We start from the raw sequence: 25,210 nt of genomic DNA on the forward strand, positions 1-25,210 counted from the left end.
TTCCTTGTCAATTGCATTATTATGAACTTTCATCAAATCTTTAACCATGGTCTTTTTTAAGTCTTTTGTCAGTTCTGGGTGTACTCTGATACTTTTTCAAAAATGTTCCTATAAAAGGGTTTCATCTTCAAGGAATTCATGGAAAAGACTCTGACAAATACAGAGTTTCTGGTAACTGACTATACTGCTGAACTGAATGAATAAGCATTTTCAGAACTCTGATGGAAAACTGATGACTTCATAAAAGTGTTAACAAAGATCAAGATGAAAAAAATTAATTACATGGGACTGAGTGAACTGATGAGGATGATTATAATATTTGTGACTTTCTGTTTGAATAAAAAAAATCCCATAAGGACTCAGAGGCAAAAAATATACAAATCAATTTTCACTGCAAAGTAAAGGAGCTGTTACAGTGGAGGATACTGGACTGAATGTCAATATTATGACATAGTATGAGTGTGCTTCATGTTTGGTAATTGAAATCATTGTTGCTTTTGTTGTGGTCATCCATTTACAATCCTTGGTGTCAGTTTATTTATCTCTTGTAAAAATAAAATACAGTGTGTGTGAAAAAAAAAAAAAGCAGAGGTGGGATGGGACCGGCACCCCTGAGGAGGGATGGGGGAGGGGAAATGTTCCCATGCTCAGAGGTGCCCACTCATGGAGATGGGACAGTGGGGACGAAGAGGGACCTTCACGGGATTGGGGGATCGGAGGGGAATACTTCTCCACTGCCTGTTCAGGCCCCAGCAAGACTGCTGGGGTCCCAGGCCTAGAACCCCCACCCACCTGAGGCCCCCTCTGGCTGTGCTGGTCCTGGGCCTGAACTCCCCCCCAAGCCTCTTCTGAGTGCGTGGGTCCTGGGCCTCAGCCGTGCCCCAGCTGGGGCCTCCTTTGGCTGCTTGGGTCCTGGCAGACCTGAGTACTGCCCCTAACAAGGCCTCCATGGGTCGTGCGGGTCCCAGCGGCCCAAGCACAACACCCCCACAAAGCCACACAGGTCCTGACAGACCGTGAACTGTCCCAACAAAGCCTCTTCCAGACGAGGGGGTTCCGGGCCTGAGCCCCACCCCCACCAAAGCCTCCTCTGGCCACGTGCATCCTGGCAGCCCGAGTGCTGCCCCTGACAGGGCCTCCTCTGGCTGTGTGTAAGTCCAGGCAGGCCAAGCGCCACCCCCTTCCAAGGCCTCCTCTGGCTACGCCAGCCCCTGTGGGAGAGGAACACATACAGAGGTGGGGCTGACACAGCGGGTCCAGAGACCTACCTAGAGGTCTTGGAGGCCTACTGGGGAGGTGGGAGTAGGCTGTAGCTCACCATCAGGGCAAGGACACTGACAGAGGAGGCACCAGGGAATTTTTATTTTTTTATTTAAAAAAATTTTTTTATCTTATATTTTTATCTTTTATTTTTATTTTTTTTAATATTTTTTATTTTCTTTATTTTATTTTTAATTTTTTTTGCTGTTGTGGTTCTGCTTTGTGGTTTTTTCATTTTTATTGTTATTTTTTCTAATATATTTATTATTTTTCTAATTTTATTTTATTTTTTATTCTTTGTTATTGTTCTGCTCTTTTCTTTTTGTTGATTTTTTTTTTTTTTTTTTTTAACCACGCTGCACAGCTTGCAGGATCTTGGTTGTCAGGCCTGAGTTCCTGTTGTGCAAGTGCCAAGACCCAGCTGCTGGACTAACAGAGAACTGCACGTCCCAGGGAATATTACTCGGTGTGAGATCTCCTGGAGGTCCTCATCTCAGTACCAAGAGCCGGCCCCACCCAACTACCTGCAAACTCCAGTGCTGGACACCTGAGGCCAAACAACTACCAGGACAGGAACACAGCCCCATCCATCAAAAAAAATGAGATAACAAAAAAATGTTACAGAGGAGGAACAAGGTAAAAACGTATAAGACCAAATAAACGAAGAGGAAATAGGCAACCTACCTGAAAAAGAATTCAGAGTAATGATAGTAAAGATGATCCAAAATCTCAGAAAGAGAATGGAGGCACGGATCAAGAAAATACGAGAAATGTTCAACAAGGACCTAGAAGAACTAAAGAACAAACAAAGAGTGATGAATAACACAATAACTGAAATGAAAAATACACTACAGGAATCAATAGCAGAAAAACTGAGACAGAAGAATGAATAAGTGAGCTGGAAGATAGAGTGGTGGAAATAACTGCTGAGAAGCCGAATAAAGAAAAAAGAATGAAGGGACTTCCCTGGTGGCATAATGGTTAAGAATCTGCCTGCCAATGCAGGGGACACAGGTTTGTACCCTGGTCCGGGAAGATCCCACATGCTGTGGAATGGCTGGGCCCATGAGCCATGGCTGCTGAGCCTGCGCATCCGGAGCCTGTGCTCCGCAACGGGAGAGGTCACAACAGTGAGAGGCCCGCGTACCGCAAAAAAAAAAAAAAAGTGAAGGAGAAATACTTTCTCAGACAAACGAAATTTGAGGAAATTTGGTGCCAATAGACCTGTCCTGCAAGAAATGTTTGAAGCACTTCTTTAGAGGGAAGGAAAATAATATAGATCAGAAATTCTGATTTTTTAAAAAAATAAATGTATTTATCTATCTTTGGCTGTGTTGTGTCTTCATTGCTGCATGTGGGCTTTCTCTAGTTGCGGCAAGTGAGGGCTACTCTTTGTTGCGGTGTGCGGACTTCTCATTGAAGTGGCTCCTCTTGTTGTGGAACACAGGCTCTAGGCATGTGGGCTTCAGCAGTTGTGGCTCGCGGGCTCAGTAGTTGTGGCTTGTGGGCTCTAGAGTGCAGGCTCAGTAGTTGTGGTGCACGGGCTTAGTTGCTCCACGGCATGTGGGATCTTCCTGGGCCAGGGATCAAACCCGTGTCCCCTGCATTGGTGGGCAGATTCTTAACCACTGCACCACCAGGGAAGCCCAGAAATTCTGATCTTCATAAAGACAGAAAGAGCATCGTAGAAGGAATAAGCAAAGATAAAGTAGAAAGTTTTCTTTTTCTTTTTAAAAAAAATAAATTTATTTATTTACTTTATTTTTGGCTGTGCTGGGTCTTCATTGCTGCACGTGGGCTTTCTCTAGCTGTGGCGAGCAGGGGCTACTGTTCGTTGCGGTGTGCAGGCTTATCGTTGCAGTGACTTCTCTTTGTTGCGGAGCACGGGCTCTAGGAGCACAGGCTTCAGTAATTGTAGCATGTGGGTTCAGTAGTTGTGGCTTGTGGGCTCTAGAGCACAGGCTCAGTAGTTGTGGTGCATGGGCTTAGTTGCTCCGTGGCATGTGCGATCTTCCTGGACCAGGGCTCGAACCCATGTCCCCTGCATTGGCAGGCGGATTCTCAACCACTGCACCACCAGGGAAGTCCCAAAATTTTTATTTTTCTTATTCTTAATTGCTCTAACAGATAACAGTTTGCTCAAAATAATAGCAACAAATGTATTTGACTACGTATGCTTGTGTATATATTGTATATATATGTGCTTATGTGTCCTGGTATAAAAGGGAAATGAATGATAGCAATAATACAAAGGATGAGAGGGAGGAATTAGGATTATTTTGTTATTATAAGGTACTCACACTACCTGTGAAGTGATATAACATTACTTGAAAATGGACTTCAATTAGTTATAAGAATATATTGAAAACTCTAAGGCAATCACTAAAAATAAAAAAGTAAAAGAAAAAAAAGAAGTATAGGTGATATACTAAGGAGAAAAGAGCATAATATAAAATGCTCAGTGAAAACCACAAAAGGCAGAAATAGAGTGGAAGACAAAAATAGAAAAAAGGAGGGCAAAAAATAGAAAACAGTAACAAACATGATAGATGTTAACCCAACTAGCATTAGAAAAAGATCTAAAATCAATAACTTAAGTTTTCACTTTGGGAAGCTAGAAAAGGAAGAGCAAATTAAATCCAAAGAGAGAAGAAGAAAAGAAATAAAATTAGTGCCAAAATCAATAAAATTGGAAACAGGAAATCAATAGAGAAAATTAATGAAACCAAAGCTCATTTTTTGAAAACAATAAAATGGATAAGCCTCTAGCCAGGCTAACTAAGGAAAAAAAAAAGAGAGAGAGAGGACACAAATTACTAATATCAGAGATGAAAGTGGCAACATTCCACTACAAATTACATGAACGTTAAAAGGATAATAAAGGAATAATATGAATAAATCTGTGCCCCCCCCAATTTGATAACCTAGATGAAATGGACCAATTCTTTACAAGACTTATTTTTGATGTTATGGCGAAGAGTATTTTTTAAAAGACTTTATATTTTTTGGAGCAGTTTTAGGTCCACAGCAAAATTAAGAGGAAGGTACAGAGATTTACCATATACTCCCCTTTCAAAAATACATACCCTTCTCCATTATTAACAACCCCCAAGAGAGTGGTACCTTTATTACAATTGATGAACCTACATTGACACATCATGATCACCCAAAGTCCATGGTTTACATTAGGGTTCATTCTTTGTGCTGTACATTTTATAGGTTTGGACAAATATATAATGACATGTATCCATCATGATAGTATCATACAGAGTATTTTCATTGTACTAAAAATCCTCTGTGGGCTTCCCTGGTGGCACAGTGGTTGAGAGTCCGCCTGCCGATGCAGGGGACAGGGGTTCGTGCCCCGGTACAGGAAGATCCCACATGCCGTGGAGCAGCTGGGCCCGTGAGCCATGGCCACTGGGGCTGTGCGTCCAGAGCCTGTGCTCCATAACGGGAGAGGCCACAACAGTGAGAGGCCCACGTACTGCACACACACACACACAAATCCTCTGTGCTCCACCTGTTCATGCCTCACCATCCTCCCTGACCCTTGGCAACCACTGATCGTTTTATTGCCTCCACTTTTGCCTTTTCCAAAATGTGATATGTTGGAATCATAGAGTATGTAGCCTTTTCGAATTGGCTTCTTTTACTTAGTAACATGCATTTAAGGCTCCTCCATGTCTTGATAGCTCTCTTTTTTCAGTGCTGAATAATAATATTCCATTGTCTAGACAAACCACAGTTTATTAATCCATTTACCTATTGAAGGACATCTTGTTGTTTCCAAGTTTTGGCAATTATGAATAAAGCTGCTATAAATATTGGTGAATGTTATTGTTTTTCAATTTCAATTTCCAGTTGTTCATTGCTAGTATATAGAAATACAATTTAAAAAATTTTTATTTTTCAGAGATTCTGAAAATATGAATATTACTAATTATTTGCTTATCTTCAACTTCATCCACTTTTTCTCTGGTCCTTTTTGACTTTTCTCTTATGTCCTTCATCATATTGGTTCTTTTCTTTTTTTTTTTTTTTTTTTTTTTTTTGCGGTATGCGGGCCTCTCACTGTTGTGGCCTCCCCCGTTGCGGAGCACAGGCTCCGGACGCGCAGGCTCCGGACGCGCAGGCTCAGCAGCCATGGCTCACGGGCCCAGCCGCTCCGCGGCACATGGGATCCTCCCAGACCGGGGCACGAACCCGTATCCCCTGCATCGGCAGGCGGACTCTCAACCACTTGCGCCACCAGGGAGGCCCCATATTGGTTCTTTTCTTGACTTCAATGACCCTTATTAAATTTACATTTGAGTCTATTCTCCCTTGGGGCACCTTGTAATTTATAGTTTATTTCTGAGACAATTTTATATTTTTCTTTCTTTTTTTCCCTGATGAGCCAACAGATATCTTTAGTTTATTTTTTATTAATCTTTCCCTCTAGTTTTATTAAGATATAATTGATAAATAACATTGTATTAGTTTAAGATGTGCAACATAATGATTTGCTATATGTACACATTGTGAAATGATTACCACAATAAATTTAATTAACATCCATCATTTCACAGTTACAAATTTTTTTCCTTGTGATAAAAATTTTTAAGGTCTACTCTCTTAACAACTTTCAAACATGCACACAGTACTGTTAACTATAGTCACCATGCTGTACATTACATCTCCAGAACTTATTCATGTTACAACTAGAAGTTTGTACCTTTGACCACCTTTGCCCATTTCATCCACCCCCCAACCCTCACATCTGGCAACAACCAATCTGTTCTCTGTATTTATGAGCTTAGTTTTTTTGGATTCCACATATAAGTGAGATAATACAGTATTTGTGTTTCTCTGACTTATTTCACTTAGCACAATACCCTCCAGGTCCATCCATGTTGTCATAAATGTTAGGATTTCCATTTTTTATGGCTGAATAATACTACACACACACATACATATATATATATTCTACATCTTTATCCATTCATCTGTGGATGGATACTTAAGTTGTTTCTAGTTTTATTTTTCTTTCATTTCTTTCCCATTTCATCATTTTTTTCATTTCTCCCTGTTTTTGTCCATATTTGTTTTTAGTTTTAAAATCTATGATTCAAGGTGTTTTTCATATCCTCAGATACTTGTTTGAGTGTATTTAATTCTGTTTGGAGTTGGATTTAAATTTGCCTGTGACTTCCTGACTGTTTTTGGAGAGAGAGATTTTCCTCACTTGATTTATGTGCAAACTTATTTCCTAATCTTCTGCAGTAATTTATTATAGATTTCTTTTTTCTCTGCCTCTCTGTTTCTCTCTCTCTCTCTTTTTTTTTTTTTTTGGTCCATGCCTGTGCAGTTCCCTGACCAGGGACTGAACCCAGGCCCTTGACAGTGAGAGCACAGAGTCCTAACCACTGGACTGCCAGGGAATTCTCTCTCATTTTGTGATAGATTTCCAGTTTAATTGTGCCCTTTTCTGTCAGTATAGCAAAATCCAGGTATTTTAAAGAATTTTACTTTGTTTGCATTTGTGGTGAGGGGAGGGATTATGAGCCCTGTGATATTGTAGTTCTCTTTGGTTTTGCAGAACCCTAAATTTATCTGCCCCCCCTCCGCTTTACTACCTAATCACTAACAGATGCTTCTTTCTTCCTGTGGATTCCCCCTCTCCCCCTAGAAGACTGCCCTTTTAAGTCATACCCCTTTAAGTAGAGTTCCATGCCTGGCCTGCTGTATGGTATCTGTCTCTTTGAATCTCATATCTGGAAAAGGCGTTTATCTTTTTAAAACCCAGCTTTGACTCTTTATAGCAGCTGGCCTTCAGGATGCCCAGACTTTGAAATCTCTTCTATGAAATTTAGGATCTGATCTGCCCAGTTACTTCTTTTTTAAAGTATTTTCAGACTTAAGGTGAATTTGATTTTTCTTGATTGTTCCAATTCATTCTAAGGTATCTTTGCTAGCATCCTTCCTATGTCTTCCCTGCAGCTTTTTTTTTTTTTTTTTTTTTGCGGTACGCGGGCCTCTCACTGTTGTGGCCTCTCCCACTGTGGAGCACAAGCTCCGGACGCGCAGGCTCAGTGGCCATGGCTCATGGGCCTAGCTGCTCCACAGCATGTGGGATCCTCCCAGACCGGGGCACGAACCCGTGTCCCCTGCATCAGCAGGCGGACTCTCAACCACTGCGCCACCAGGGAAGCCCTTATCTGTAGTTTTTTGTTTATTGTTTTTTTAATTTTTATTTATTTTTTGCTGTGTTGGGTCTTTGTTGCTGCATGCAGGCTTTTCTCTGGTTGTGGTGAACGGGGGCTACTCTTCATTGCTGTGTGTGGGCTTCTCATTGCAGTGGCTTCTCTTGTTGCAGAGCACAGGCTCTAGGTGCGTGGGCTTCAGTAGTTGTGGCATGTGGGCTCAGTAGTTGTGGCTCACAGGCTCTAGAGCTCAGGCTCAGTAGTTTTGGCGCACGGGCTTAGTTACTCCATGGCATGTGGTATCTTCCCAGACCAGAGCTCGAACCCGTGTCCCCTGCATTGGCGGGCGGATTCCTAACCACTGCGTCACCTTCCCTGTAGTTTTGATCAGTCTCCCTTTGCTCATTATAAAGCTCTGCGGCAGGGCAGGGGTGGGGTGGGAGTATGTGTGACTGGGTAACTGGTATTTGGGGTTTTTTTCTCTCTTTTTACTTACAGTCGTCTTGCATTTTCAGAACTCTCTTTCAGCGATGTATGTATATATTTGCATTGAATTTTCATACATGTGACGTTATTCTGTATCTTTTAGGAAGGAGATTTAGAAAGATTATTTGCTACATGATCTCCATTGTTTGCAGTTACCCAGAAGTCCCAAAGAGTTCTTTTTTTAAAAAAATATTAATTAATTAATTAATTAATTTATTTATTTGGCTGTGTGGGGTCTTAGTTGCTGCACTTGGGATCTTCGATGCGGCACACGGGATCTTTTGCTGTGGAGCATGGGCTTCTCTTTAGTTGTCGTGCACAGGCTCCAGAGCACATGTGGGCTCAGTAGTTTCACCACACGGGCTTAGTTGCCCCGCAGCATGTGGGATCTTAGTTCCCTAGCCAGGGATCAAACCCACATCCCCTGAATTGGAAGGTGGATTCTTTTTTTCTTTTATTTTTTTGGCTGCGTTGGGTCTTCATTGCTGCACACGATCTTTCTCAAGTTGTGGCGAGTGGAAGCTACTCTTCGTTGTGGTGAACAGGCTTTTCATTGTGGTGGCTTCTCTTGTTGTGGAGCACAGGCTCTAGGTGTGAGTGTTTCAATAGTTGCAGCACTTGGGCTCAGTAGCTGCGGCACATGGGTCCCAGAGCACACAGGCTTCAGTAGTTGTGGCACATGGGCTCAGTAGTTGTGGTGCATGGGCTCTAGGGCGCAGGCTCAGTAGTTGTGGTGCACGGGCTTAGATGCCCCTTGGCATGTGGGATCTTCCCGGACCAGGGATCGAACCCGTGTCCCCTGCATTGGCAAGCAGATTCTTAACCACTGGACCACCAGGGAAGCCCCCAAAGAGTTTTTTTAAGTGGCTGTACCAATTAGACTTCCACAAACAATCTATAAGAATGCCATGACTCTGTAGCATTACCAGTACTTCATATTACAGTCTTTTATTTTTAGCCATTCCATTGGGTATATGATACTATGTTATTATGGTTTTAATTTGCATTTTATTAGTTACTAATGAAACTGAACACATTTTCTTGTGATTATTGATCATTTGGACATTCTCTTTATTGAAATACCATTCATGTCTTTTGCCTAGTCTTTCTATCAGGTTCTATTAATTTGTAAGTGTTCTTTATATGTTCTGGATTCAAGTCCTTCACTAATAATATGGACTGCAACTATTTTCTCTTACTCTGTGGATTTCCTTTCATGCTCCTAATTGTGCCTATTGACTAATGCAATTTCTTAAATTTTAATGTAATCCAATTTATTTCTCTTTTACTTTATGCTTAGTGCTTCTTGCATTTTATATATGAAAAAAGTAATGAACGTATATTTATATGTTGTGTTTACCTTTCACATTTAGATCTACAATCCACCTGGAATTAAATTTTGTTTACAGTGTGAAGTAGAGATTAGAACTTGAATTTTAACTAGACACAAGCTTGGGGGAATGAGAGAAGTCCGGGGTTCAAGTAAGGTGGGAGGTCAGAACACAGAACTTTGCATGTAATTGGGACCTTTGATAGACAATATCCTCAGTAAATTAACTATATTCCACTGCCCAATACTACCAAAGGTAATAATAAGAAAGCTTACTGGTTCAGTCTTGGGCCTGGAAGGTAGAGAAGAAAAGAAAATCTCTTAGAATGCCTACCAATAGATTGGTGCTCATATGAGTTTGGAACCAGAATTCATGCTAACTCTGTATCCCCCTAAAAATCAAGCTGGAATTTTAAAGAAATCACAAGGGATCTTGCCAAAAATGAATATATAGATATATAGACCCTGCCCAAGGGAAGTATTTTAAACACAAGACTGAATATATTTTCAGCAATGAAGTTTTTTTGTTCTGTTTTGTTTTTTATTTGGCTGTACGCAGGGCAGGTGGTATCTTAGTTCTCCAACCAGGGATCCAACCCACGTCCCCTGTATTGGAAGGGCAGAGTCTTAACCACTGGACCACCAGGGATGTCCCCAGCAAAGAAGTTTTATGGAAGAGGAAATAGGCTACAATGATCAAGATTTAGCAGAAACAAGAATCTAAGAAATCACATCCACCAACACTGGATTTTTAAAATTGTCAGATGTAGAATTTAAGCTCATTTACCATGTTTAAAAAAATAAAAATGACCAGAATACGATAAGATTAAAATTCTCTCAAAGTGAGCAGGAAGTTTTGAAAACAAACCAAATAGAATTTCTTTTTTTTTTTTTTTTTTTTTCTTTTTGCAGTATGTGGGCCTCTCACTGTTGTGGCCTCTCCCGTTGCGGAGCACAGGCTCTGGATGCGCAGGCCCAGCGGCCATGGCTCACGGGCCCAGCCGCTCCGCGGCATATGGGATCCTCCCAGACCGGGGCACGAACCCGTATCCCCTGCATCGGCAGGCGGACTCTTAACCACTTGCGCCACCAGGGAGGCCCGAATTTCTTTTTTTTTAAATAAATAAATTTATTTATTTATTTATTTTTGGCTGTGTTGGGTCTTCGTTGCTGCACACGGACTTTCTTTAGTTGCGGCAAGCGGGGGCTACTCTTTATTGTGGTGCGTGGGCTTCTTATTGTGGTGGCTTCTCTTGTTGCGGAGCACAGGCTCTAGGTGTGGGCTTCAGTAGTTGTGGCACGTGGGCTCAGTAGTTGTGGTTCGCAGGCTCTAGAGTGCAGGCTCAGTAGTTGTGGTGCACGGGTTTAGTTGCTCCGTGGCCTGTGGGATCTTCCCAGACCAGGGCTCGAATCCATGTCCCCTATAATTGGCAGGTGGATTCTTTTTTTTTTTTTTCAGTATGCAGGCCTCTCACTATTGTGGCCTCTCCCATTGCAGAGCACAGGCTCCAGACGCGCAGGCTCAGTGGCCATGGCTCACGGGCCCAGCTGCTCCGCAGCATACGGGATCCTCCCGGACCAGGGCACGAACTTGCATCCCCTGCATTGGCAGGTGGACTCCCAACCACTGCGCCACCAGGGAAGCCACCAAATAAAATTTCTAAACATAAAAATAAAAATATTAAATTCACAAACTCAATAGACAGGTGAAGTAGCAGATTAAACACTAAAGAAAGAGGTAATAAACTGAGAAAATTGTGAAGAAATTATTAAGAATGCAGCTCATGGGGAATTCCCTGGTGGTCCAGTGGTTGGGACTTGGCGCTTTCACTGCCATGGACCTGGGTTCAATCCTTGGTCGGGGAACTAAGATCCCACAAGCCACGCAGCATGGCCAAAAAAAAGAATGCAGCTCAGAGAGATGAAAAAATTGAAACCACAAAAGAGGGGTTAACCAACATGAAGATCCAATATATTCTAGTCAGACTTTCAGAAGGAGAAAATAGAAAAGACCGGAGAGAGGTAATACGTAAATAAATAATGGCTGAGAATTTTACATATTAGATAAAGACATCAATATTCTGATTCAGGAATCCCAAAGAATCCCAAGCAAGGTAACAAAAATCAAATCAATATTTAAATACATAGTTGTGAGACAGCAGAAAACCAATGACAAAGATTGCATCTTAAAAGCAGGCAGAGAATAAAATGAGATTCCTACAAAGTAATGGCATTTATGCTCCCAGCTATCTCAAGAGTAACAATGGATACCAAAGATAATGGGATAACAACTTCAAAGCTTTGAGAGTAAACAACTCTCAACCTAGAATTGCATATCCAGCAAAAAATCTTTCAAGTTTGAGGGTGAAATAAAGACATTTTCAGACAATGAGAAATTTAGAGGGTTTGCTACTAATAGACCCTCACTTAAGGAACTTCTAAAGGATGATTCTGAGGAAGAAGGAAGGTAATCACAGAGAAGTTTAATATGAAAAAAGGTGTAATGAGAAAATAAAATTGTAAACATAGGCAAATATAAAGAAATCAGGTATATAAAACAATAACAATAAAACAATAATAATGTCTAATTTGTGGAGCTTTACAAAAATAGAAATAAAATACTGGACAACAATAACATATGAAAAAGAGATTGATCAGTGTTAAAGCATTAAGCTACTTGTACTATCCAAGATGTGTATTGATATTGATTTACCTTAGACTGTGTTAATTTACAAATATTTGTGTTGAAATTTTTAAGGAAGCTATTACTAAAAGAAAAAAATCAATTCAAAAGTCAGCAAGAAAGGTGAAAAACTTAGAAAAGTATTCTAATCAATCCTATTTAGTGCTTTGTAATCATTCTAATTAGAAATAACGTGAATGATTATAGATGGTAAAAATGAAGCAAATATATCAATCTGCTGGACCTGGATCTGTTTACTGTTCCCTTAGTCTTCTCTGAATTATGTGGTATGGGAAGGAATTGAGGAGAGGTGGACAGACCCCTGCATGCTGCCTTTCTCAAGCACCTATGCCAGCAGGCTTCTACTGGGTTTGGACAAAGGAAGGCAAAGCAAAAGGCTGTAAGGCAGGAGGAAGGTAGACCCCCTCCCTGTTTCACTGGGGCAGTGTCTCTGGAGTATCTCCTTCATGGATCCAGTTCATGACAGGCCTATTATACCAGCTTCCAAGCACCTGAGCTTCAGTAACACAATCTCCTCTTTTTGTTCCTGCTGTTACTATCTCTGGTTGCCTCACATTCATTCCCTGTTTGGCCTTTTGGCTCTTCTATGACATATGTAACAAATTCTCTACTTTAAATTTTTTTAATGCTTTACATACGTAATGTTCTCTCTGTTTTTCTGGTTAGACCCTGACTGATGTATTCAATAGCTATGCAAAAGTAAAAATTAAAATACAAAGATTGTTAGACTGGATGAAAAAAATTCAGTAAATGCTCTTTAGAAGATATCTAAAACAAGAGACAAAAAAATTGAAAGCAAAAGGATGGCAAAACATATACCAGACAAATATTAACTGTTGGTGCAATTGTTTTAGTATCAGACAAATAGACTTTAAGTCAAAAAGTATTACTGGACGGCTTCCCTGGTGGTGCAGTGGTTAAGAATCCACCTTCCAATGCAGGGAACATGGGTTCGAGCCCTGGTCCAGGAAGACTCCCACATGCCGTGGAGCAACTAAGCCTGTGAGCCACAACTACTGAGCCCACGTGCCACAACTACTCATGCCCACGTGACTAAAGCCTGTGCTCTGCAACAAGAGAAGCCACCACAATAAGAAGCCCGTGCACTGCAACGAAGAGTAGCCCCTGCTCGCCGCAACTAGAGAAAGCCCACAGGCAGCAACGTAGACACAATGCAGCCAAAAAAACAAAAGTATTACTGGAGAGAAAGAGGGTTATCAATTGATCAGATTCAATTCCATGTGTGATAATTCTGAAACTGCACGCATGCCTATGCCCCTAGTAACAAAGCTTAAAAATATACAAAGAAAAAGATTTCACAAGTACAAGAAGAAATTGAAAAAAAATCTACTATTTTAATATAATTGGTTGATTAAGCTAACAAAACCCATTGAAGATGTAAAAGGTTTAAACAACACAATAACAAGCATCATCTAATGGACAAATTCAGGAATCAGCATTAAAACTGAAAAATACATATTCTCTAAGCACAAATGGAACATTTCTCAGAATTGGCCACATTTTAGATTAAAGGTTTTAAAATTTTCAAAGAATTGATATCATACAGACCACAATGTAACCAAATTAGAAATTAGTGGACAAAAGTTGGCTAAAAAAAAAAAGAAACAAACAAATTGGGGAAAACTCCAAAATAATTCATAAGTCAAAGAAGTCATAGTAGAAATTAGAAAATACTTAGAATAACATACTTAGAATAACAATAAATGCACTATGTTAAATGCATATGAGATGTAATGAAAGTAGTACTTACAGGGAAATTTATACCTTATATTAGAAAAGAAAGTTAAAAATGCATAAGCTAAACAGACAACTTAGAAGTTAGGGGAAAAACAACAACAGATTAAGCCCAGAGAATGTAAAATGAAGGAAATAACAAAAACTAAGAGTACAAATTTAAAAAATAGAAAAAAATACAATGAAGAGGCTTAAGAAAGGTAAAAAATGATTCTTTGAGTAGTCTAATTCAACAATCTTTGTAACGGTTGATCAAGAAAAAAAAGAAAAGGAGCAAATAAACACTATTAAGAATGAAAGGGGTGGACTTCCCTGGTGGCGCAGTGGTTAAGAATCCACTTGCAAATGCAGGGGACACAGGTTCGAGCCCTGGTCCAGGAAGATCCCACATGCCGTGAAGCAACTAAGCCCAAGAGCCACAACTACTGAGCCTGTGCTCTAGAGCCCATGAGCCACAACTACTGAGCCCACGTGCCACAACTACTGAAGCCCACGCACCTAGGGCCCGTGCCCTGCAACAAGGAAGCCCCTGCAATGAGAAGCCCCTGCACTGCAATGAATAGTAGCCCCCATTCGCTGCAACTAGAGAAAGCCCGCACTCAGCAACAGAGACCCAACACAGCCAAAAAATTAATTAAAAAACTCATTTCTACCTTAAAAAAAAGAAATGAAAGGGGTAGCCTCAACTAAGGAGCCCACCTGCTGCAACTAAGACCCAGCACAACCAAATAAATAAATAAATATTTTTTAAAAAAGAATGAAAGTGGTGATATAACAGTACATGCAGCAGAGATTGAACAAATGATAAGAGGATATAGAATATATTGTACAACTTGGGGACAGTAACTTAGAAAGCTTAGTGAATTGGGAAATTTTCTAGGAAAATTAAACTTATACAAATTTTTCAGAGAAGAGAAAAATGGAAAACTCTTTACAACATATTTTTATGATATTAATATCATATAACCCTCATACTTTTGAAAGATAATTTTGCTGGATACACAGTTCTAGGTTGAGAGCTATTTACTCTTCAAAGCTTGAAGTTGTTTATCAATAAAAAAAATTATTAAGAGGTATACACTGTTTTCGTACTGTCTGAAATTCAGCATGTAATTTGTTCTTAGAATACCTCTCAAATTGCACATTAAATTTTCATCAGAAATACTTGATCGATATTTAGATTTCATAAAATTTATAGATGAAGAGTTAGATTCATATACCAAGTTCTTCCAAAATACTTAAAGGTTTTCCAATAAATGAATCGTATTAGTTTTAAAATTTCAATAAGTTTAATTAAAATTAATTTCTTGTCACACTTGCCTCATTAAAATTTCTCAGTAGCTACACGTGGCAAGTGGCTACCATATTGGACAGCATAGCTCTAGAAAAACTCTTGCATATGTGTACAAGGAGGCATGTTCAAAAATTTTATACTATCGTCTGTAAAAGCACAAAACTGAAAACAAACCAATATAGTAATGGATAAGTAAATTGTAGTATATTTGTGCAATAAAATACTAAACACACAACAGTGTAAATGAACGAGCTATAGGTATACACTTCAACATGTATAAACTAAAAATAACACTATGTTGAGGGAAAAAAGCAAGTCACTGAAGGATAAAGAGAATAATTAAAAAACAAGCAAAACTACACAATCTACTGTCTAAGGATGTGTGTGTGCGCACATGCATGAGTGAGTGCGTGTGTGGTCTCTACTACAGGGGAGAAAACTTTACCTCACCCATTTTAGGTTTTCAGCTAGTACTCCTTCACAAAAAGACAGATTAACAAGAGAAAAGCATTTTACTAACATGTGCAGTGCACATCACCTGGGAGAAATTTAAAGGAAGAGTAACTCCAAGTGGCTTATGTTAGCATCTTCAACAAAGAACAATAAATTTGTGGAGAAATGACAGAAAAAAGGAAAGTAGTTTTAGGCTTTCAAAGTGGCAAACTGTGGGAAGGTAAATATATGGGAGGAAACTAATAGAGTAAGGTTTCTTTGCAGATTCCTCTGGTGCTGATAAGTCTATCTCCAGTAAAAAGAATTTGTATCCTGCCTTTAGGCAGAACAGGGGGATGACAGAGCTTTTCCGGCATTTGCTGATTTTTTTTTTTTTTTTTTTTTTTTGGCCGTGCCACACAGCTTGCGGGGATTCAACCAGGGATTGAACCCAGGCCCTCGGCAGTGAAAGCAGGAGTTCTAACCACTGGACAGCCAGGGGATTCCCACGTTTGCTGATTCTTAATAGCCTTCGGCTCAAAATAATTTTTATGTCAGAGGCATATTTTGGGGTGACATATTATGGTTTCCTTCACTGCTGTAACAAATATCCACAACCACATGGTATAAAACAACAGATATTTAGTCTCTCACAAGTCTAAAGGTCAGAAATTCTAGAGGTCTGAAATCTGCATCACTGGGCTGAAGTCAAGATATCAGCAGGGCTGCACTCTCTCTGGACTCTGAGAATCCATTCCTTGTCTCTTGCAGTTTCTGGTAGCTGCTGGCATTCCTTGTCTGTGGCCACATCACTCCAATCTCCAAGGCCAGCAGATTCAAATCTCTCTCTGCTCCATCTTCACATTGAACCTTCTCTTCTGTATGTGTCTGTAAAATTTTGTCCCTCTTCCTCCCTTTTATAAGGACACTTGTGATTGCAATAGGGCTCTCCTAGATAATCCAGAATAATCTCTCCACTTCAAGATCATTAATTTAAACACATCTGCAAAGACCCTTTTCCCATATAAAGTAACTTTTACACATTCCTGGGATTATGACCTGATACTGAAATGGAGTAAGACCCTGTGGAGCCCTCCCTGTTACAAATCCTTTCCGTGTCCCATTTTCTTACTTGCAGGCAAAGTTTTCAACCTCCTCGACCTCCCTGATTTCTAAAGGGCAGATTCAAATAGTTGCTTATCAGGGAAGGGAGGGAACGCAGAAGCAAAGGAGGAGCAGTCAAGAAACAACAGTGCAGCCTTGGGGCAGGGTCCTGGTTCCTCTGCAAGGAACATACATAACAATACCTTTGAGTTCTTCTGCAGGTACTAAGGCCTCCACCCAGGTTTAGGATGGTAACTTCAGGCTGAACACAAGATTCCTAGAGCACCACCCTGTTGCCTCACCACCAACCTAATCAGAAGAAAGTCACACACCCTGCAGCCCTCACCCCCAATTTTGCCTGTAAAAACTTCTCTCCCCAAACCATTGGAGAGTTGTGGGTTTCTGGGCAGGAGCCACCCATTCTCCTTGCTTGGCCCTGCAATAAACCTTTCTCTGCTCCAAACTCCGACATTTAGATTTGTTTGGCCTCACTGTGCAGGAACTTGTGCTCTTAACAATATCTTTGGGGGATGGGGACGTCCTTCAGTTTACTACAGTGTTAAAAATATAGAGATTAAAATTCATGATAGTATTTATCTCGGGGCATTGGGAAAGGGATGCAATTGATATGGGGAACACAGGAGACTTTAAAGATTTTCTGTTTTTTCAGCTGGAGAATAGGTACACTGTGTTCATTTTGCTATTGCTATTATCTGCTTCTCACGTTCTATTCTGCTCCAGGTTATGGTGCTTTCTCTACCCTTCTTACTTTGACCCTTTCATCCCTCTGGCATATAGTAGGCACTTAATAACCTGGTAGCATTTAAAGTGTTTACCATGTTACCTATGGTAAAAGTTTATTTACAGATTATCTCATTTAATTCCCATGATAATTCAACATGGATAGGTATTACTATTAATCCTATTTCACGGATGGGAAACTGAGACTATCTGAGGCCTGCCTAAAGGTCATAGTTGTTACACGTGGTGGATCTGAATCAAATCCAGGTAGTGTGGGACTTCCCTGGTGGTGCAGTGGTTGGGAACCCACCTGCCAATGCAGGGGACACGGGTTTGATCCCTGGTCCAGGAAGATCCCACATGCCGCAGAGCAACTAATCCCGTGCGCCACAACTACTGAGCCTGAGTGCTGCAACTGCTGAAGCCTGTGTGCCTAGAGCCCGTGTTCCGCAACAAGAAGCCAACACAATGAGAAGCCCGTGCACCACAACAAAGAATAGCCCCCACTCACCAAAACTAGAGAAAGCCCGCTCACAGCAATGAAGACCCAATGCAGCCAAAAAAATTAAAAAATTAAAAAAATAAAATAAAATCCAGGTAGTCTGATTCTACTGCCTGTAACTTTTTTTTTAATTAAGGTGAAATTCCCACTTTTTGGTATACTGTTCAAGAGTTTTGACAAAGACATGTCGTCACCATCAAAATTCAGATTTAAAACAATTCTGTCTCCTCGAAAAATCCCCTTATGCCCTTTTGTGGCCAACCCCTCCCTGGCTGATAGACCCCTGAAGCCATTAGTTTTCTGTCCTTATAGTTTTCCCTTTCCTGAATGCCACACAAAGGGAATCATACCCTACATCATTTGAATCTGTCTTAGCATAAAGCATGCATTCACTAGTTTAAGGATATTGGGGTTGTTTCCAGTTTGGAGCAATTACAAGTAAAGTCACTACAAACATTCATGTATAAATTCTTGTATAAACATAAGTTTTCATCTCTTGGCTAAATACCTAGGAATGGTATTGCTAGGTCATATGGTAGCATACGTTTACAAAAAACTGCCAAACTGTTATCTTAAATAGCTTTACTATTTTGCATTCCCACTGGGAAAGTTAAGAGTTCCAGTTGCTCTACATCTTTGTCTGTGCTTAGAATTGTCATCATTTATTTAGATCTTCTTTGATTTCTTTCATCAATGCTTTGTAATTTTCAATGTACAGATCTTGCGCTTATCTTGTTAGATTTGTACTTAAGTATTTCATGTTTTTAGTGTTAATTGCAAATGGTACTGTTTTATTAAATTTCAATTTCCAATTGTTTATTGCTAGTGTATAGAAATATGATTTTGATTTTTGTATACTGGCAGCTCTTTTTTATAGATTCCTTCGGAGTTTTTACACAGACAGTTTTTTGTTTGTTTGATTTTTGTTTTTGTTTGGTCTGTAAATACAAACCTTTTATTTCTCCCTTTCCAATGAATATTCTTTTATTTCCTTTTCTTACTTTATTGCATTGGGTAGGACCTTAATACAAGATTGAATAAAAATGAATCCTTAGAGCAATTTAGACTTTCACCATTAAGTATAATCCTAGCTGTAAATTTTTTGTAAATGTTCTTCATCACGTTGGGGAAGTTATCCTCTATTCCTAGTTTGCTATAGAATTAAAAAAAAACATGAATGAATGTTGTCAGCTGCTTTTTCTGCATCTATTGAGATGATCATATGTTTTTTCTTATTTAGACTAATGATATGGTCATTTACATTTATTAATTTTCCAGTTTTGAATCAACCTTGTGTTCTAGGAATAAACTCCACTTGTTCATAATGTTTTCTTTTCAGTCCATTGTTTGATCTAATTTCTAATATTTTGTTAAGCATTTTTGTGACTGTGTTCATAAAGAATATGACATATAGTTTATTTTCTTATGTCTTTGTCTGGCTTGGGTATCAGGATAATGCTGGCCTCAAAGAATAAATTGGGAAATGTTCTTTCCTGTTCAGTTTTCTGGAAGAATTTATGAGTAGCTGGTTAGCTTGTAATGTTATTTTTCATCACTTGACCTAGCAAAGTTTGACTCTGCTCTCCTGTATACCTGACTTAAATTACTGGCTGCAACTGGATCATCTGTTTCTTTTTCTTTTCTTTTTTTTTTTTTTTGCTGTACGCGGGCCTCTCACTGTTGTGGCCTCTCCCGTTGTGGAGCACAGGCTCCGGACACGCAGGCTCAGCAACCATGGCTCACGGGCCCAGCCACTCCACAGCATGTGGGATCTTCCCGGACTGGGGCACGAACCCGTGTCCACTGCATCAGCAGGCGGACTCTCAACCACTGCGCCACCAGGGAAGCCCGATCATCTGTTTCTTATTGCAATATTTCCAGCACTTACCATCTGATTACTCCTTATTTTAATTAAAAAATGTTTTTGTCTAATTTTAATTGTGGTAGAATTCCCATAACATAAATTTTACCATCTTAACCATTTTTAAGTATATAGTTCAGTAGTATTAAGTATAATCACATTGTTGTGCAATCAGCCTCCAGAACTTTTTCATCTTTTTTTTTTTTTTTTTTTTTTGGCCCCACTGCACAGCCCTTGGCAGTGAGAGCACAGAGTCCTAACCACTGGACTGCCAGGGGATTCCTCCAGAACTTTTTCATCTTGCAAAACTAAAACTCTACACCTATTAAACAACAATACCCTATTTCCCTCTTCCCTTTAGCCTCTGGAAACCACCATTTTACTTGTTTCTATAAATTCTACTATTCTAGATATCTCATATTAGTGAAATCATACAGTATTTGTTTTTTATGACTGGCTTATTTCACTTAGTTTAATGTTTTAAGGTTCATCCAAGTACCATGTGTCAGAATTTCCTTCCTTTTAAAGGCTGAATAACATTTCAATGTATGTATATACCACATTTTGTTATCCATTCAGCTGTTAATGCACACTTGGGTTGCTTCTATCTCTTGGCTATTGTGAATAATGCTACTATGAACACAGGTGTACTAAGATCTCTTAGGGACCCTGTTTTCAATTATTTCAGGTATATAACCAGAAGTAGAATTGCTGGATCATATGGTAATTCTATTTTTAATATTTTGAGGAACTGCCATACATTTTCCATAATGGCTGTATCATTTTGTATTCCCACCGACAGTGCACAAGAGTTCCAATTTTCACATCCTTGCCAGCATTTATTTTCTATTTTTCACTTGTTTGTTTTTGATAGTAGCCATCTGAATGGGTATGAAGTGGTATCTCATTGTGGTTTTGATTTGCATTGCCCTAATGATTAGTGATACTGAGATTTTTTTCATATATCTATTGGCCATTTTATATATCTTCTTTGAATGTCTATTCAAGTTCTTTGCCCATTTTTGAATTGGGTTATTTATTTATTTGATGTTGAGAGTTTATTTTTAAATAAGTTTAAAAAAAATATTTTTTTATTCATATGATTGCACTGGGTCTTAGTTGCAGCACATGGGCTCCTTAGTTGTGGCATGTGAACTCTTAGTTGCAGCATGCGTGTGGGATCTAGTTCTCAGATCCCACACTGGGTTTGACTAGGGATCGAACCTGGGCCCCCGCATTGGGAGTGTGGAGTCTTACCCACTGTGCCACCAGGGAAGTCCCAAGAGTTCTTTATATATTGTGGATATTAACCCTTCATTAGATATATGATTTGCAAAATTTTTTTTCACTCCATAGGTTAACTTTTCACTCTGTGGATTGTGTCCTTTGATGCACGTTTTAAATTTTGATTTAGTCCAATCTATTTTTACTTTTATTGCCTGTACTTTTGGTGTCATATCTAAGAAATCATTGCCAAATCCAACGTCATGAAGCTTTTCTCTCTACATTTCCTCTGTTTTATAGTTTTAGGTCTTATGCTTAGGTTTTTGATCCATTTTGAGTCAATTTTTGTATATAGTATAAGATAAGGGTCCAACTTCATTCGTGCATGTGGGTATCCAGTTTTCCCAACATCATTTGTTGACAGATTGTCCTCTCCCATTGAATGGTCTTGGCACTCTTGTCAAAAATTATTTGGCCATATATGCAAAAGTTTATTTCTGGGCTCTGTATTCTATTCTACTGGTCTATATGTCTTCTATGACAGTATGCTATTTTTATTTTTTATTATTATTTTTTTTTTTGCGGTACACGGGCCTCTCACTGTTGTGGCCTCTCCTGTTGTGGAGCACAGGCTCTGGACGCGCAGGCTCAGTGGCCATGGCTCATGGGCCCAGCTGCTCCGCAGCACGTGGGATTTCCCAGACCGGGGCACGAACCTGTGTCACCTGCATTGGCAGGTGGACTCTCAACCACTGCGCTACCAGGGAAGCCCAACAGTATGCTATTTCAATTATTGTAGATTTATAGTAATATTTGAAAATGAGAAGTATGAGCTCTCCAACTTTATTCCTCTTTTTCTTTTTTTTTTTTTTTTTTTGCAGTACGTGGGCCTCTCACTGCTGTGGCCTCTCCCGTTGCGGAGCACAGGCTCCGGACGCGCAGGCTCAGCGGCCACGGTGCACGGGCCCAGCCGCTCCACGTCACGTGGGATCTTCCCGGACCGGGGCACGAACCTGTGTCCCCTGCATCGGCAGGCAGACCCCCAACCACTGCGCCACCAGGGAAGCCCTATTCCTCTTTTTCAAGATGGTTTTGGGTATTTGGGGTACCTTGAGATTCCACATGAATCCTAAAGATGGATTTTTCTATTTCTGCAGAAAACACCATTGGGGTTTTGTTAGGGATTATACTGTCTGTAGATTGGTTCAGTAGTACTGATGTTTTAACATTGTCTTTCATCTCCTTGGTTAAGTTTATTATGAGTATTTTATTCTTTTGATGCTACTGTAAGTAGAAATGTTTTCTTAATTTCCTTTTCAGATTGTTAACTGTTAGTGTATAACAACACAACTGATTTTTTTTTTTTTTGTGGTACACGGGCCTCTCACTGTTGTGGCCTCTCCCGCTGTGGAGCACAAGCTCCGGACACACAGGCCCAGCAGCCATGGCTCATGGGCCCAGCCGCTCCGCGGCATGTGGGATCCTCCCAGACCAGGGCACGAACCCGTGTCCCCTGCATCGGCAGGTGGACTCTCAACCACTGCGCCACCAGGGAAGCCCCACAACTGATTTTTAAAAATCAATTTATTTAAACTAAACTAAAAAAAAAAGAAATAGTTCACCCATTTTTCACACTGTACCTACCCCTACCTTTGGTAACCATCAAACTGTTCTCTGTAGCTATGAATTTAGTTTTATTTTAGATTGCACATATAAGAAAGATCATACGGTATTTGTGTTTCTCTGTCTCACTTATTTCACTTAGCATAACGCACTCAAAGTCCATCCACGTTGTTGTAAATGGCAAAACTTCATTGTTTTCTGTGGTTGACTAATATTCCATTGTATATTTTTGTATGCTTGGTTTGTTTCCATATCTTGGCTATTGTAAATAATGCTACAGTGAACATGGGAGTGCAAGTATCTTTTCTAATTAGTGTTTTTGTTTTCTTCAGATAAATAACCAAAAGTGGAATTGCTGAATCATATGGTAGTTCTATTTTTAATCTTTTGAGGAAACTCCATTTTGTTTTCCATAGTAGCTGCACCAATTTACATTCCCACCAACAGTGCACAAGGGTTCCCTTTTCTCCACATCCTTGCCAACACTAAGAAGTGTTAATTTTAGTCTTTTTGATAATAGCCATTCTAACAGGTGTGAGGTACATTTCACTGTGGTTTTGATTTGCATTTCCCTGATGATTAATAATGGTAGAGCATCTTTTCATGTACCCATTGGCCATCTGTATGTCTTCGTTGGAAAAATGTCTATGCATATCTTCTGTCCATTTTTTAAATCAGATTGTTTGGGTTTTTGCTATTGAGTTGTATGAGTTCTTTACATATTTTGAATATTAGCCCCTTATCAGATATATGATTTGCAAACATTTTCTCCCATTTGGTAGGTTGCTTTTTCATTTTGTTGATGGTTTCCTTTGCTGTCAGAAGCTATTTATTTATTTATTTAGGCTGCACCAGGTCTTAGTTGAGGCACTTGGGATCTTCGTTGCAGCATATGGGATCTTTTAGTTGCAGCATGCGGACTGCTTAGTTGCGGCATGCAGACTCTTAGCTGTGTCATGTGGTCTCTTAGTTATGGTATGCATGTGGGATCTAGTTCCCTGACTGGGGATTGAACCCAGACCCCCTGCATTGGGAGCATGGAGTCTTACCCACTGGACAACCAGGGAAGTCCCCAGAAGCTTTTTAGTTTGATGTCGTACCACTTGTTTATTTTTGCTGTTTTTACCTTTGTTATTGGTGTCAAATCCAAAAAATTATCACCAAGAGCAATGTCAAGGAGATTACTACCTATGTTTTCTTCAGGAATTTTTATAGTTCCAGGTCTTACATTCAAGTCTTTCATCCATTTGGAGTTAATTTTTATGTATGGTATAAGACAGAAATCCAGTTTCACTCTTTTGCATGTGGCTGTCCAATTTTCCCAGCACCATATATTGAAAAGACTTTCCTTTCCCCACTGTATACTCTTGGTTCCTTTGTCATAAACTGATGATATGTGTGTGTGGGTTTATTTCCAGGCTCTCTTTTCTGTTCCATTGATGTATGTGTCTATTTTTATGCTGATACTGTACTGTTTTAATTTCTATAGCTTTGTAATATTGTTTGAAATCAGGGAGCTTGATGCCTCCAGCTTTTGTCTTTTTTCTCAATATTGCTTTAGCTCTTCAAGGTCTTTTATGATTCCAAAAGAATCAAATTTTAGGATTTTTTGTTCTATTTCTGTAAAAAAATTTCAGGATTTTTTGTTCTATTTCTGTAAAAAATGTCATTGGAATTTTGAAAAGGATTGTATTCAATCTGTAGGTTGCTTTGGGTAGTATAGATATTTTAACAATATTAATTCTTGCAGTGTGTGAGCATGAAATACTTTTCCATGTGTGTCTTCAATTGCTTTCATTAATGTCTTGTAGTTTCCAATATACACGTCTTTCACCTCCTTGGTTAAATTTAGTCTCAGGTATTTTATTCTTTTTGATGAAGTTGTAAATGGGATTACTTTCTTAATTTCTCTTTCTGAGAGTTCATTATTAGTATATAGAAAATTAAACATTTTTGTGTATGATTTTGTATCCTGCAACTTTCATGAATTCATTTATTTGTTCTAACAGGTTTGTTTTTTGTTGTTGTTGCTGTTGTTTTTTTATGGAAACTTTTTTTTTTGGCTGTGTTGGGTCTTCGTTGCTGCACACAGGCTTCCTCTAGTTGTGGCAAGCAGAGGCTACCCTACGTTACGGTGTGCTTCTCATTGTGGTGGCTTCTCTTTTGTGGAGCATGGGCTCTAGGCATGCAGGCTTCAGTAGTTGTGGCACACGGGCCCAGTAGTTGTGGCTTGTGGGTTCTAGAGCACAGCCTCAGTAGTTGTGGTGCACAGACTTAGTTGCTCCATGGCATGTGGACTCTTCCTGGACCAGGGATCGAACCCATGTCCCCTGCATTGGCAGGTGGATTCTTAACCACTGAGCCACCAGGGAAGTCCCTTTTGATGGAATCTTTAGAGTTTTCTATATATAAGATTATGTCATCTGCAAATATAATATTTCCTCCTTTCCAATATGGATGTCTTTTATTTTTTTATTTTTTAAATTATTTATTTATTTATTTTTGGCTGCGTTGAGTCTTTGCTGTTGGTGGGCTTTCTCTAGTTGCGGTGAGTGGGGGCTACTCTTCGTTGCTGTGCGCAGGCTTCTCTTGTTGTGGAGCACGGGCTTTAGGTGTACAGGCTTCAGTAGTTGTGGCATGCAGGCTCCAGTAGTTGTGGCATGCAGGTTCAGTAGCTGTGGCTTACAGGTTCTAGAGCGCAGGCTCAGT

At 39.7% G+C, this 25,210-nt stretch overlaps 1 protein-coding gene across 1 annotated transcript in view; it reads left to right on the top strand.

Annotated features, from left to right (window-relative positions):
• Positions 1-25,210, top strand: part of FAM186A (family with sequence similarity 186 member A) — a 100,508-nt gene that overhangs the window by 32,706 nt on the left and 42,592 nt on the right.

The sequence above is a fragment of the Mesoplodon densirostris genome, chromosome 11 (assembly GCF_025265405.1).
Source record: "Mesoplodon densirostris isolate mMesDen1 chromosome 11, mMesDen1 primary haplotype, whole genome shotgun sequence".
In the NCBI taxonomy this organism is placed as follows: Eukaryota; Metazoa; Chordata; class Mammalia; order Artiodactyla; family Ziphiidae; genus Mesoplodon; species Mesoplodon densirostris.